The 14,228-nt window shown below is 41.2% G+C and overlaps 1 protein-coding gene and 1 long non-coding RNA gene across 3 annotated transcripts in view; both read left to right on the forward strand.

Moving 5' to 3' along the window:
• The window catches only part of LOC121066190 (probable acyl-CoA dehydrogenase 6), a 93,316-nt gene that overhangs the window by 20,548 nt on the left and 58,540 nt on the right, over nt 1-14,228 (forward strand). The window lies entirely within an intron of this gene.
• On the forward strand, nt 1,581-9,168 carry LOC121066193. Its single transcript, XR_005817565.1, has 2 exons — nt 1,581-1,964; nt 8,974-9,168. It is a non-coding gene; the product is annotated as an uncharacterized LOC121066193 (long non-coding RNA).

The following is a 14,228-nucleotide window of genomic DNA, read 5'->3' on the forward strand; positions in this document are numbered from 1 at the left end:
AATGCAACTGGATGTTAATAATAGTCATGCTGTGGAGGTTTGGGAGTGTGAGGGCGTTGTGCTACGTGTTAAGATGCCCGTGAACCAGTAAATGAGAGCTCTGAAATATTTATCAGTTACAAGGTACACCTGTTTCGCAATCAGAAAAGAGCCTCGAAATAGCCTTTGAAAAACAATAGACTAAAATGAGTCACCGCTTTACTTGAATTGCTGACAAAATTAGTGATGGATGGAAGTGGTGTGGAGACCTTAGTCAGAGAAGTGTAAGAAATTTCAGGTGCTTATCTGGCCTTCTTAATTTTAAGGAAAACATTGTTATATGTGTACATATAAATTTTACATGGGTGATCCTTTTATTTATTTTCCCTCTCTTGTGAAATAGAAAAGTGTAGGATGAAATGCAGTTGAAAATGGTAGCAGGGAGACTGTTTGCTGCACTTCACGGACCAGCATCTACCTGAGCTCTGTTCCTGGTCAGATGAGGGAATGGGTACCTGAATTCCCCCTTTTTTTTTTTTTAATGTATCTGTTGTTTTGGTGGTTGTTGGGGGTGCTGACTCTCCACAGGATTTGGAAGCCTGAGTGCCTCATTCTTTGTGGCTGGTTAGGGAGTACACCAGAACCTCTGGGAATAGCTTGTTCAGCTATTAAGAGCGGTTTTGCAGAAACACCCAGCAGAGAACAGATTTACTGAAGGACAGCAAGTCTTTCTGGAAGAGATAATCTTCCTTTAAGTGTGTTGTTGATAGAGAGATCAGATTAGTTCCTGGGGTTCTACTTTTGTGCTTGAGATAAAGCAAATCCTCACACTTGTGGCTTGAATGCAGGACAAAGCATTACTTCGTCCAATTCAGGTATGAACGTGCCAGTGCTTTAGGGGCAGATTAGGATTTTTTGAAATCTGGTACGTGTACCCAGGTGGTTACAGGCTATGTCAAAATGGTATCGGGGGGGACACAAAAAATGTCTCTTTCCTGGAAGAAGCTAGAAGTGTCTAACTGTGATCAAATGCTCAGCTATGCCCCTGCAATTAAGTGCTTGAACTCCCAATGCTCCGTTCCCCCATGGCAAGCCAGATCTGCTTCTTAGGTCTCACAGGCTTCACACAAGCTGACAGATCGCCGTGGTGTCTGGGAGCTGACTCACAGCACTTAGTCTCCGTTTGTATGAGAAGCAGTCAGAAGCAGCCCTCCCTGTGGGTATGGTTCTCCACCTCCCAGCCGAGAAGGGGCCATCAGCACACTGCCCCCGCTCTGCATAGGGTGCCGGGCTGGGCTCCAGGGCGTGCCAGGCTGTACCTGCAGCAGAATCCGTCCTTCTCCCTTCTAATTAACTTTACATTAAATGTGCACCAGCTTGAGTGCCTTGTATGAAAATGAGGCTTGTTAATGAGGTTTCAGGGTTGCACGAAACTATAAACACCAAAATACCAAGTAGGTGTATTTGGGGGAGTGCAGTCCAGAAACACAGACTTAAAAGCTAAAGCTGTGACATTGTGTGAAGGTCACAGTGAAAAGGAACCTTAGAGTGGGAACCTTGATTTCCAGAATCTACGAAGAATCTTTTTCCAGAAGCTATGGTCTTATTTACTACCTAGCTGGTTTTGGCTTTTTTTACATGCTGATGCTTCAAGCTTCAGCAGAGAGGATTCTTCTCTAGCTAATTCTCTACTCCCTGATGCAGAAGTTGTAGTAATAACAGTTTTCTTATTTCAATGAAGAAGTAAGAAGAGGACCTGTGTATGGCTCAGAGGTCTAGGTGCTGAATCAGGAGCCCAGTCTAACCTGTGGGGCAGGACTAATTGGACTAATTGGTACTGAATGGGACCAAAAGCCAGACGGCATTTCTCAGCCTAGCATCGTGACAAAACAGTGGAAGAAGCAATCAAGATTCCTGGTAGTAACTTGTGATCGTTTATTTGGGGATGTACCTGTTTCAGAAGCTGTGGACCAAACATACTCTAGGTTGGGTTGAATGCTTCAGTTAAATTTTGTAACATTTTTTTTATCTTTGTGAGCTATTTCCCCCTGTTGCTGTGCTTCTAAAGGTCTCTATATACAACTTTGCTTTGAATTTGTAGATTTCCGTAGAGAATTGCTGGGCACAGGTGTTTTTGAGCAAACAGGCAAATCTGCTAAAAATCTGTTGTTCTTAATTTTGTGATTGTGAATAGCAAAAGAGTGTACATCAAGGAGAGAAGCTGAATAGATTAAAGAAATATGAAATATTACAATACCTGAAAAGAATATAAGGATTGAGACAGTATCAAGTAAGAGATACCGTTTGGGAGTTTCCATTAAAAGAATTGAGTTTATCCCTGTATTTCAGTGGATCAAATGGCAAGACTGTCACTTGACAAAGCTTGGGCCAATGAACGTGCTTACATTAAAATAACCTTCATCTTAGAAGTTTCTTTAATTTACACGTCACTGTCTTTTCCCAGTCTCAGAAGTTTGACGCTAGATTCTTGGCATCTGTCATGTACCGAGATGGAATAACCAGAATGCTTTCTGAAAGGTTTAGATACACCCTTAATGCATTGAGACGTGTCAGTACATTGAGTGGGGGGAACTTATCATTGTGAAACCTAGGCTTGATTCACTTTTACCCACTTGCTTTTGCGTTATTAAGTGCTGGGAGCGAAGGTTGGTTTCTTTCCTGGGACTGAAAGTGGGAAAAATATTGTGAAACAGTCATTCTGAGGTTGACATGGAAAATCTCTGAAGAACTGTTGACTTGTCAACGCTTGCAGATCCCATAGGTCAATAAACAGATCACAAACTTTGAATGACAGCTGGCTTGAGAACATTAACAAGACTGCAGAAAGATTGCATTGTTCCGAGGTGGGTGTTTTTATGCTCAGTATTTGAGCAAGATAAGCTGGTGTCTAGCCTGGACAAACCAGAACACATGTAGCTGAACAGAAGAAATAAGAAGAAAAAAAAAAGCACATACCACCAACAAAAAGCTCAGATATCTCTTTAGTTCTAGTTTTCCTATTCTGATCTAGTTTTTCTAATCCATAGTGACCCAGGTGATGCAAAATCATCATTACATTATTACAGAGGCATCATTAATAATCTAATCCATGGAGATATTGTGTAAGCTCTTAGTCATTCCTGGCAGTGGTAAGGAAGTTCAAAGGTCCACATGCCAGTAAACTTTCTTTTCCTATAAGTGAAAAACAGGACTTGGCACTATCTTTCTCCCTTTCTGACAGGTGGCTAACATTGCATCCACCTTTGTGAATCTTGTCCTTACCCTTGCAAGACAACTGTTGGACTTCCCCTGCTGTAAACTGGACTCCTGGGGACAGTGCTAATCCTTTTTGACATTCATCCCAGCAAGGGATGCATCAAGATAATCAAGATGCAGGCACAGTCTGCATGTGACTAGCAACTTGGATACAGGAGAGGTAATGCACACAGCAGTTCGTAATGCCGTATGCTACACGGTAATCAAAAGATGTCAGAAAAGGATACTGATACAAATAATTTAGCTCCTTTGTGCTGAGTACATAGATAAGGTTAGAGCTGCCTGTTTGCAGCTTCCTAATTTGAAGGAGTGGAACAAGCGAATTTTGAGGTAAAGATGCAGAGAACTGAGGTTGCAGTAGTTTGTAATCATGCGATAATGTGTGGAATAGGTATCACCATCTCGCAGTGAACCTGGAAGTTAAACGTACCTAGTTATGTGACATGGGGCTCATGTTTGTTCTGCTGTGAGGTCTGTTTTGATTTCACTGTTTACCCTCATGTAATACTGTTTTGATTTCATTGTTTGCCCTCACGTAATACTGACAGGCACATCAGAGGCTGTATGATACCCTCTAGCAAGTGAAGTAGGAAATGAAAAAAATGTTTGCTTGTTTTTCTGAAGTACTTCTAAAATCTATTACATTGGCCTGAAAAATACTTGTAACCTATGCCCTGGTGTATTGGCACAACCATGTTGAAGCTCTTTTATAAGCTTAGCCTTAATAATACACCAATTTGTAGCTTTGTGGTTGGTCCAAAGAATCAATCCATTTAACTTCATATTCTCAATTGATTAGTTACGTTTTAAAAATATACAAATTGTTTTTGAAGTGGAGATACGTTGACGACAGGAATGAGTGAAGCTTTAAAACTTCAAAACCAGTTCTTTTGACTGGGCAGTCTGACCAGTGCAAGACAACTGCTTGGTGTGTTTGTGGAGAGGCAAGCAGGGATTTCATGCTATCAGAACTTGTGTCTCAGTATCTCCTGTGTGCTTCTCAATTTGAGGATTGTTTGAGTTGTAAGTAGGGTGGGGAAACAGCAGGAGGCTCAGGCATGTGTGAGTGAATGCTCTGTCCAGCTATAATCTGTACCTGATACAGAAAAGTAATACTCCATCCTGAATTGTACTTGGTAGCGATAAGCATGATTGTATATATGTTATACATTTATATTATTTGTTGCAGTAAAGTTTGTTGCATTTTATACATTGATTTTTATTTAGAGAGAAGGATTTTTTTTACATTTTCTGTTGTTTTAAACCCTCTACAAAACTACAAAGAAATATTAATTTAGTCAGTTCAGGCAGTTTGGTTTTACCTGGGACTGTTGCTGTTTCATTCAGGGGTATAAACAAAGTGATCAATGTGGTGTTTTAAGTGCTCAGGAATGTATGGGCTTAGTAGTGAGTTCTCACCAGTTCTGATTGACTTTTCTGTCCTAGATTAATTTTCTTCATCATTTTTTATCCTCTCCAGAGGAATTGTGCCACATTATACCGCTGCTGAATGAAGAACGAGATGTAGATGCAGTGCCTCAGGGCTGACCATGTCCTTGGCCTGCCAGCTACTCCTCAAAGCTTTGATCGTGTAGCACAAGATATCCTTTAGCTATCTTGTTTAAGTACGTGCTTAAGTGCATTGTCTGGTCTTACTGCTTGGGTTCCTAAGGGACATGCTTGTGAACTAGTTGCCACTTGGTGTAAGGTATTCACACTTTAGCTGTTTTTCCTACTATAATCTATAATGTCCAAGGAAAACAATAACAAATGTTTCCTGCAAACTGTAATCCAACATAAAGAGGACAGTGATAAGATATGATAAGTTGATAGCTATTCTTCTCAGAAGCCTGAATAACAGCAAGAGGAAATGATTTGATTTGTTGTTGAGTTTGTCACATTTTATTTTTGGTGCACGTCACAGGACAAAAAACAAATATAAGCAAATGTGCTTTTTGAAACTTTTATTTCTTTTGTTTGTTTGTTTGTTTGATTGATTTATTTGGTTTTTTTAAGGCCTGCTTAGGACAGATGCTGTCTATACATTAAGCCAGAAGCTTAATGTAATAGTATTAGTGGGTTGTGTTTATCTGGTCTCCTACTTATTTTACAAGAGTGATCTCAAAATGGAAATGCACACAGCAAACTTTCAGGGCAAGCTGGATCAAGTGTCATTGCAACTCCCCCAGGGGACTGGTGCACAATAAAAACTAGAGATGGGAAAATATCCTAATCCCAGGACTCTGTGGAACAATATAAATGTTTAAGGGGTGAAAGGAACACTGAGCAGGACTTCTGGGTTATGTGTGCAGGGCAGGACAGAGTTTATTACAGCCTTGCCCCTGCCTTGTGGTGCCTGTGAAATCTGAGTAGCTATTTCAGTTATTTTGCAGCTGACTTTGTTGGAGGAGACCTTGGGAGGAGACTCGTCAGAAGTTTATTGGGGCAGAGGTTGAGGAGTGGGCAGGGATAAATGGGTGTTAGGACAAAACAAAGGGAAGAGGCCACAAGAGGGTGCGAAGATTTAACTTTTTTTTTTTTTTTAATTCTAGGCGCATTTGGTTTTGTGTTGCTGTTTCAAAGCCACAGTCATCTGGAGGCAATGCAGCTTCACCCTGTTTGAAAAACAGAAAAGAAAAAGTATTTATTGATTTAAAAAATGAAAAAGAAGGCTGAATTAAAACTTTTATTTTAAATTTTCCAGCTGTCCACTCAAGAAACCCTTGAGATATCTTCATCATCTTTTTTTTTTTTTTTCAGTAATATAAAAGAACAGTTTTAGAATGCGTAGAATTGCTAAAAAGTGTCTGCTTAAGTGTTGGAGTTGTAGGCCAACTGGGAAGGACACAGGGATTGGGGAAGCGTTCTTCTAAACACCAGAATTGTTTCTATGCTCAAATTGAAAACCACTTTCCTGTTTTACAGAATTAGTTTTGAAATTGGACTTCAATGTCAGTTTGGAATTACTTCTTTTTCTCAAAAAATAGTCCATTTCATCTCGCCTACTAATGCATCCAGATAAATTAATGAAGTCAGGGGTTCCTAACTCCGGCCAAACTGCTTGGTTAGCTCTGCCCTTCCCTGGGGTTAGCCGTTTTGCAGAGGTTATTATGTTGCAATGTTTTCTGCTTTTGTTGTTAATGTCCCTTCTCTGTTGTCCCTCCAGCAGATATGTGGGAGACTAGTTAGGAAAGACAGTAGTTCTTGCAGGACAGAAGTATTGGCTGGAGGCTGTGCTTGTCTGGTACCTTTCTGCCTTTCCTGTGATAGCCTAGAAAAGCTGCTTCCGAAGGAGTCTCTAATGCAACAGCTATTGTTTCCCGTAAGACCACAAAGCTGCTCTGTGGTCTTGTCTGAGCTGGGAAATGTCTCCAGAGCTGGGAAGCAGCAGCCGCGATGACAGAGGAGCTCTGGAGGAGGACAGGGGTTTTCCCTGGGACGCTGCCGTGAGCACAGCCACGCACTGGCCAGCACATCTTTTGCATGGCTCTGCTAGGTGGAGGGCAAGTGGAAAACCTTCCTGGTAGGGTGACAGCTGGTAGGGTGGTGGGACAGCAGGGAACTGAAGCAACAAGGTACGTGGACTTTCTGGTTTCAGTGACTGTTTAAGGGCTTTTTCTCCTTAGCGTTCCTAACCACTGTTTCTGTTTGTGTCAGAGCCAGTGTTAAACGTTGTCTGATGGAAACAAACCCAGAACTGTAGGAAAACACCTTGAGCAGCATACAGGAAAATTGGTTCACAACCTATTGCAGATGTCTTTCAAGTTCCTTCATGGTGGAATACCTGAACTCTGTTGTCAGCTGACTGTACATCAATATTGATTTCAGTGCCAGAAATCTTTCCGGTGATGGGAGACATGTTTTTGGTAGGACTTTTTCGGCATGGGACCTTTGAAACACTATGACCTGTCTCTGCAGTTTCCTTTGGCCTGTGAAGCTAGCATAAAATGTGCACTCCCCCCAAACCTCCAGCATTTACAAATTCACTTTGCTTGCTTCATCTGAACAGGGAAACAAAGGGCAGAATTAATGGAAAATTTCCTTGAGTGAGTATAACAGGGGCAGATAATTGAGTTTTTTATAGCGTCATTAAATGGTTTAAAAATCTCTGAAGGTGACTTTAGTCAGAATTTCTTCTGCTCCCTAGTCAGAGGAAATGAATGAGACTGTTACTCTCACCCTCCCTTTATCATTCAAGAGCTGGGGTCCTTTGGTGGAGCAGAAGCTCCGTGAGTAATAAGACTACTGAAAGGAATTGGTGGTGTTTTTTTTTTTTTTCCTTTTTATATTATGAATAACCAGTGAAACTCATCCCACAGAATTGTAGAGAGCAAAGTTTAATAGGAATCCAGAAGCTATTACGCACTTTATAGATGGTGGGGCCATCCACAGATGCTTTAGGGAGAGCAACTGTATTTCTGATCATCAGCTACTCACTCAGCAGGTGCCAGCACTGTTTCACAGCTTCCTACACTCCCTGTCTACTGGGCGGACCAGAGCTTTGGTCCCAGCAGCAATGTTGTAGTCTTATTCTAGAGATCTGGACTTATCTCACGATGTTACTTGGCTGAGATGCAAGGTGCATCCCTAGCGCTTTGCTTGGACAGCATGGGTATCGCTGTGTGGCCGGGGAGGAAGATGCATGGGGGACGGTGAAGGGCGTGTTGGCACCAAGCTGGTCCAGAGCCTCTGGGGAGTCAGGTCATCCACCAGATTGTGGCATGGCCAGGGATTTGTGGAAAGAGAAACAGCTTCTGGGGAACTGCTAGAAGGATGAGATCCACTCCAGTCTCAGTTTTGCCAGGAATGAAAAGTGCAAGTACTTAAAGTACTGATAATAATCAGTGGATATTCCAGCTTCTCAGAATCATCCCCCAGCCCAAGATTAATTTTTGTGCTTCCCTCCTTTTTATTATATTGGGATTACTATGATCATATTTTTTACAGGTCATTACCATTCACATGTTTTCTAAATCCTACCAGCAGTTTTCAGCCATCTTGGTCTATTTGTTTTTCCATTGAGCCTCTTCTCTCTTTCTTGCTGTGTTTTCCCCTCTTAAGAGGACTCAGGTGGGTCCATGTGTTACTTCTCTAACAAATGCAATTTGCCATTTCTTCTTTTTTAACTTCCTTTGGGAGGAGTAAGGGTAATTTTCTTTTTTGTTCATGATAAACCGATGAATTTCTGGGCATAAGTGGAGGAAAAAAGTTTTTTTTTTTTGTTTTTTTTTATGATCAGATATTCTTGGCATTGCTAAAAATGTTAAGGTCCTGAAGGCTGAGGAAATTGAGTCTTTTTTTTTGTCACCTACTTGGTATGGATTTACTCTGGAAAGCCAGTGCCATTTCAGAGAAATTTAGAAAGATGGACTTTGCTTCATCAGGAAAGCTTATTAAAGATTAAAGTGTATATTTTCTCCTCAAGCTAGTAACACGCTGTGTTTTTTTTTTACCTGTTCCTTTGTTTGTTCTTGCTCAGTAACCTTTTCAGATGTTTTATTTTGGAAGATAAATAGAATATCTTACTCATTCAGCATTCTAATAGGGATTTGCTTTCCAGGTCTCTCTTCTCATAGCCGAGCAGTTCGGGCTTAATCCTGCTATCATGGAAGTCCATGTTTACAAAAGAAAACAAAAAGCCTCTGATACCATTTTATTTGATTCTTGTTTGTTTGTTTTAGGTAGAATGCTGACTTTTTTCCCCATTTTATTTTAAAGGAAGGCAGATGAACGGGCAGCAGCATGGGAGCAGTTTGCTCTTCTGTGGTGGACAGCAAGAAGCCATTAGCTGAGCTGTCGCCTGCAGCAAGTCAGGAAACTCTTTCCAGTGTGTGCAGATGCTTCCTGCACACAGTGCTGGTGTCATACTTGGCACGTGGTTAAAAATAAATAAAGTCACACTCGGACTGCTTTTTATTTTGTGTTTAGCCCAGTCCTCTGGCACTAGGGAGGCCTTGCTGGTTGGCCAGTGTTGCTGTGCATGGGGTTGTTTTGAAGAACGGAAAGGAGCTGCGTAAAATGTGATCATGTCTAGCTGTTGAAAGCCTTTCATTTTTTTTTTATCTGCTTTTCTGTATGTGTCCTGCATTGCTAAAAAGATAGTTAAGGCAGCTGAAGCTTGTAGCAGTGCAGCATTCAAGGGGGGTGGGGGGGGGAGTAAATGTTGGTATCTTTGCGTTCTGTGTTGGATTGGAGCTGACCCTCATACATCCTCTGAGCACTTTGTGGATTGCATTTTGTAGTTGTACAAACGGGACATCCTGTCTTGTCCTTGTAAAACCTCGTGCTTGTGGACACTTGGACCTGTAAAAGAAACCAGGATGCTACATTTCGGCAGGTCTTTCCTGGGCTTCCAGTCACCACACTGATGAGATATCAGGATAAACCAGATAAACTCTCAAAAGAAAAAGCAGTTGTCTATGCCCTCTCCTTATCTTCTTCCAAACACAGTTTTGGGAATCCTGTCCCCTGTCTCTGTCCAAGTTTTAGTTGGATATCATCAGGTTGCATAATCCCAGAGGAGGATGTGAAACAAGAAGAATGCAGGATGAAACAAATACCAGGAGGAAAACACTTAAAGTAGAAGTTATTTCAGCAGGAAGTGTCCTGTTCCATCCAGCAAGCTTACTTTGGAACTATGATCATGATGCTTATATCTTTATTTCTGACTTTATTCTGTGCTACTGAGAATCCAGTTTCTTCTTTCCTTGAATATTGTCTGAGAGGTATATGTTTTGGTCTTTGAAAACTTCATCTGCAATTACAAAATGCCTGCAAAGGTGTTTTGAGATCTGCAGGCTACTTCTTTTAAAACTGAAAAAACCCTCAGCGTTAGAAGATGCCCACTGAACATGTCCATGCAAACTGATGTGCAGGAGAACTGACTCGACCCATAGACTCGCTGCACTGTGTAACCTCCAAGCAACTCCAGGTATTTCAGAGCGGCATCTGTCTGTGATAAACCAGAATTTGGGCCTTTGTGTGGTTTGTATGGTGCTGCCCTCTCAATTAGGGAAAGGAGGGGAAATCTTTCAGTTAGAGGAGGGGATGGCACAGAATGGAATGGTGTGAATCAGACTTTCTCCAAGGATAATTTTCAAGCAGGTGTCTGCCATATAATATATATAAATGTATAGAATTTCAAAATTTTCCATCTGATCTTGCTAAAGCTTTAACCGGTTTTAATTGTTCCCATGTTTAAGTGACTAAGTTCCCATGTTTCAAGTGACTTGAAAACGATCTAAGATTCCAAAACTAAACCCATGATATGATTAAACTTGGAGATTTTACTTTTGCAGTGACTATTGCCTAGTTCTTTGTATGTGGTTACTGCATGATGTGGCACCAGGAGACAGCTTGGAAGTAGGACAAAAGATCTGATGCTATCTGGGACTCAGGATGAGCACTGTGAATGCAGCTGCCTTGCATGGCTTTAAAATGTCTTGCCTGGATTTGGGGTAGGTTTTTGTTGCTTGTTGTAGCATGGATCTTCTTCCACATGTGGATTTATTGAGGAGAAGCTAGACAGAGAGTGGGCATATTGACATGGCTGCTAGTTTTGGAAAGCAACCACTGCCTCTTTGCCTGCTGCTCCTTCAAGCATCCATAAGGCCAGATGGAGGAAACCAAAGGTGGAAACTTGGGGTGTCCTGGTTTGTAGGTGGAGCAGCACATGTGAAGGGTGGTGGTCTCTGACACTCTCTAACATCATCCCCTTTGCTGTCTTTTGAATGAAAATGCTAATAGTGCTTAAAGGGGAATATTAGTTCATATTTAAATAAAATTGCCCCTTCCTTTCAGTATTTTATGGGTTCAATGGGTTGTAGTGAGCTATGTTCTGTAAATGCCTCCACATGCTGAATGATCTCATTTTCCATGTGGGAGTACAGAATAAACTTCAGAACACAAAAGATTACAAGGAAAGGTGGCATTAATTATACAAAATTACCATCAGAAGGCAGATTATTATACAGAACATTCTTTTTGACATTGTGAAACAGTTTTTAATTTAATATTAAGTTTAATCTGACAACACTCAAAAATAACCACAAATCTCTGCAGTTTAATTTCTGACAAGGGAATATCCTTAAAGTTAGTTATTAAAGCATACTAATGTTTTTTTGGGGAAAGGATTTAAAGTCTAAGGTCTAGTGAATAGTAATAAAGAAGGGCTTAATTGAAATCAGTAATTTTTAGTCATAACATAGCTCAGTAAGAAAAGATGAAATGGAACAACACCTGGGTCCTTCTCAGTCCCAAATATCTACTAGCTGTGAAGTAGTTAATATATTTGACATGAGAATGCAAACATAAAGGTTTGAAAAAACTGGGTTGACATTTAGTTGGTACAGTGTTTAAAAAGAAAGAAGAAAAATTAATATAGAAAATAAATCGAAACTTAATGTAGATAGCAGACACCAATTTCTCAGAGGCCATGGTTGCAAAACGCGTGCAGTAAATCAAGCACTGGTGAGGTAAGGCTTGTGTTTTGCAATTATCACTGACTTTTGAGACGTACAAGCCCTTACAGGATTCCTTTTTATCACAAATCAATGCCAGGGAAATACTGGCTTATTTTAAAAGGGGAAAAAAAAATAAAAACAATCCAAGAGCTACACTTAGAGAGTTATTAAAGTGTGATGGAAACTTTCATATGGTTATGATTATTTTTGCTTATGTCTACAGGCTGCCACTAAGAGCAGGGCTCGTGGTGCTGGCAGGCTGGAGATTCCCCCCTGCAGCTGGTTGTTGGCCCAAGCCAGCCGTGGGAGGAGGCAGGGTGACGGGGAGCTGAAATGCAGAGGTGGCAAAGGCAGCTGGACCCTGGTATTAGGAGTCTGCATAGCTGTGATGAATGTGGGGGAGAGAGAAAATTCCTGATCGGGATGGTTTGTGATCAGAACAACTTGGGGGGATTCCTGTACTCCAAGATGTGAAAGATGCCAGCAGATGAACCATGCAGAGAAGTGCTTACCTCCAGTATCCCACTGTGTGCCCCCTCAGCTTCCCCTCTCCCTCCCCATTTTTGTCTCTGGTGTTTTTCAGTCACATTTTGTTGTTGGGAGAGGGGTTAATTTCAGTGAGACGGGGCATGTTCTCAAAACACTAAAAAATGTTCTTACTGCTGAGGCATCAGGCTGTGAGATCACTTGGCAGTGGTGTTTTTATTTCATCTGACCCTGGGGAATCTGAAGGAGACCACAAATGCATTTTTAATGATTAGCTGCAATTTTATTTATAAGTAATGAATTGTAACTGATCGGAGCTTCATTTGGGGTGTAGAAAACAACAATATGAAGTCATTCTGAAGTGCAGGGCTAGATGAAAATATCCATGTTCGACATAGGAAAGCAGAATCAAAGCATTGAGTTTTTCTGGGTGAGATGTGTGTCGCAACCTGCTCTGCAAAGGGCATAGACTTGAGGGGTTGTTGCTAAGCTTGTTTTCAAGACGGTGCTCTGGGAAGACCGTATGTCAGCATCATATCTTGTTCTTACAGCAGTGCTTTAAGTACTCAGGCTGCTGGCTGAAGCTCTCTGATAATGGAAGATAGTTTCCCTATTGTTTGCCCATACCTTTTTATCTGCTTAGGGGTTAATATCACCTTTGTTTAAATAATCTCTGGGCAAGATAAACTCTCAGAGGCCCGAGTGCAGGAAAATTGTCATTTTCCTGTTGAACATCAGTGAGAGCTGGGCATGTATTTTCAATTTTAATTTCTTGAAAATTGACTTCATGATCGCAAGAAGGAAGCGATGTGATAAACATTGTGCTTCCTCTGTGGTGACTTCCTTAGCACATCTTTCCTTGCTGGCTGCTATCAAAGCCTTCAGCTACTTCAAACGGCCTTAAAGCAAGTAACTAAATTAGTTGGACTGCCCTAAGTGCTTAGCTGCTGGGGGTCTTTCTCCCTGAATGGTCACACTGGCCACAGTGCAGAGTAAGGGAAGGATGAGACAGGTGGCAAATCCTGCTCACAGTGGTTTTAAAGGCAGCATCCTTGTTTGCTTCAGTGAGTCCTGGGTTAAAAAGCAGGAAGCATATCTTGTGTAGCTGAGGGAGCTGTCTGCATGTGCCAGCTCTGGAGAAGGTCTTTGGAAGGGAGTGGGTCACCAAAAAATGCTGTCGGGAAGCTGTGATGTGTTTCACCTTGGTTTCCTAAGAAACGCTCTTATGTTATTAAGTGCTCAGTTTCCTTTAATACTTTTGGATGTTACCGAGCTTAAACAGATTAATTCAAGGTCCCAGGGATAACCAGATCCTGAATGTCCGAAGAAGTCATTAATGGGTGAGAGGAGCAAGGCGAGAACAAATGCCCCAGTGAGAGAGACATGATGTTGTGAGCTGAAGTTGCCTGCTCCCTTGGCCAGATACCTGTCTTAGCTGCTTTCTTGAGCGTATTGGTGTGTATCTGAGCGTATGTGGATGGATACCCACAGGTTGGTGGGAACACAGCACCTGGATCTCACGATGGCAGGGGATAGTACAATCTAATTCTTTTGCTGTGTTGCCAGGCATAGTAATGATCATCACCGATGCCATAAATATTTATGGAAAAAAATTTTATCCCCGCTTTCCACTTTCAGTGACGGTTTTTATCCTCATTGTTTCACTGCTCACTGTCAAATCACCCGTTTGATTCATTTTTCGTCATATATACTCACCGCTCTGCGCTTTTGGGCTACTCTAATATTGCATATATTCAGGTTATTGGGAGAATTGGTGTGTTATTTTTGGAGGAGTGCTTTTTACTGTATATTGTGCACATTGTTAATACAGTGTTTCTATATTGCTTTGGGACAGTATGTTATTATTGTCAAATGTGCTTCTTCTGTGTTGGTTCCACAGCAGCAATGCTTTTTTGACATTTTAGAAAAGGTTTCACTGGTTAGTGGGTTTTGTTTTTTTTTCCCCTAAGGAAATTTTTATAAAGATACTTTCAGTAGTTGTGCTTTACATATTATTAATACATT

Source organism: Cygnus olor, chromosome 2, assembly GCF_009769625.2.
Source record: "Cygnus olor isolate bCygOlo1 chromosome 2, bCygOlo1.pri.v2, whole genome shotgun sequence".
Lineage (NCBI taxonomy): Eukaryota > Metazoa > Chordata > Aves > Anseriformes > Anatidae > Cygnus > Cygnus olor.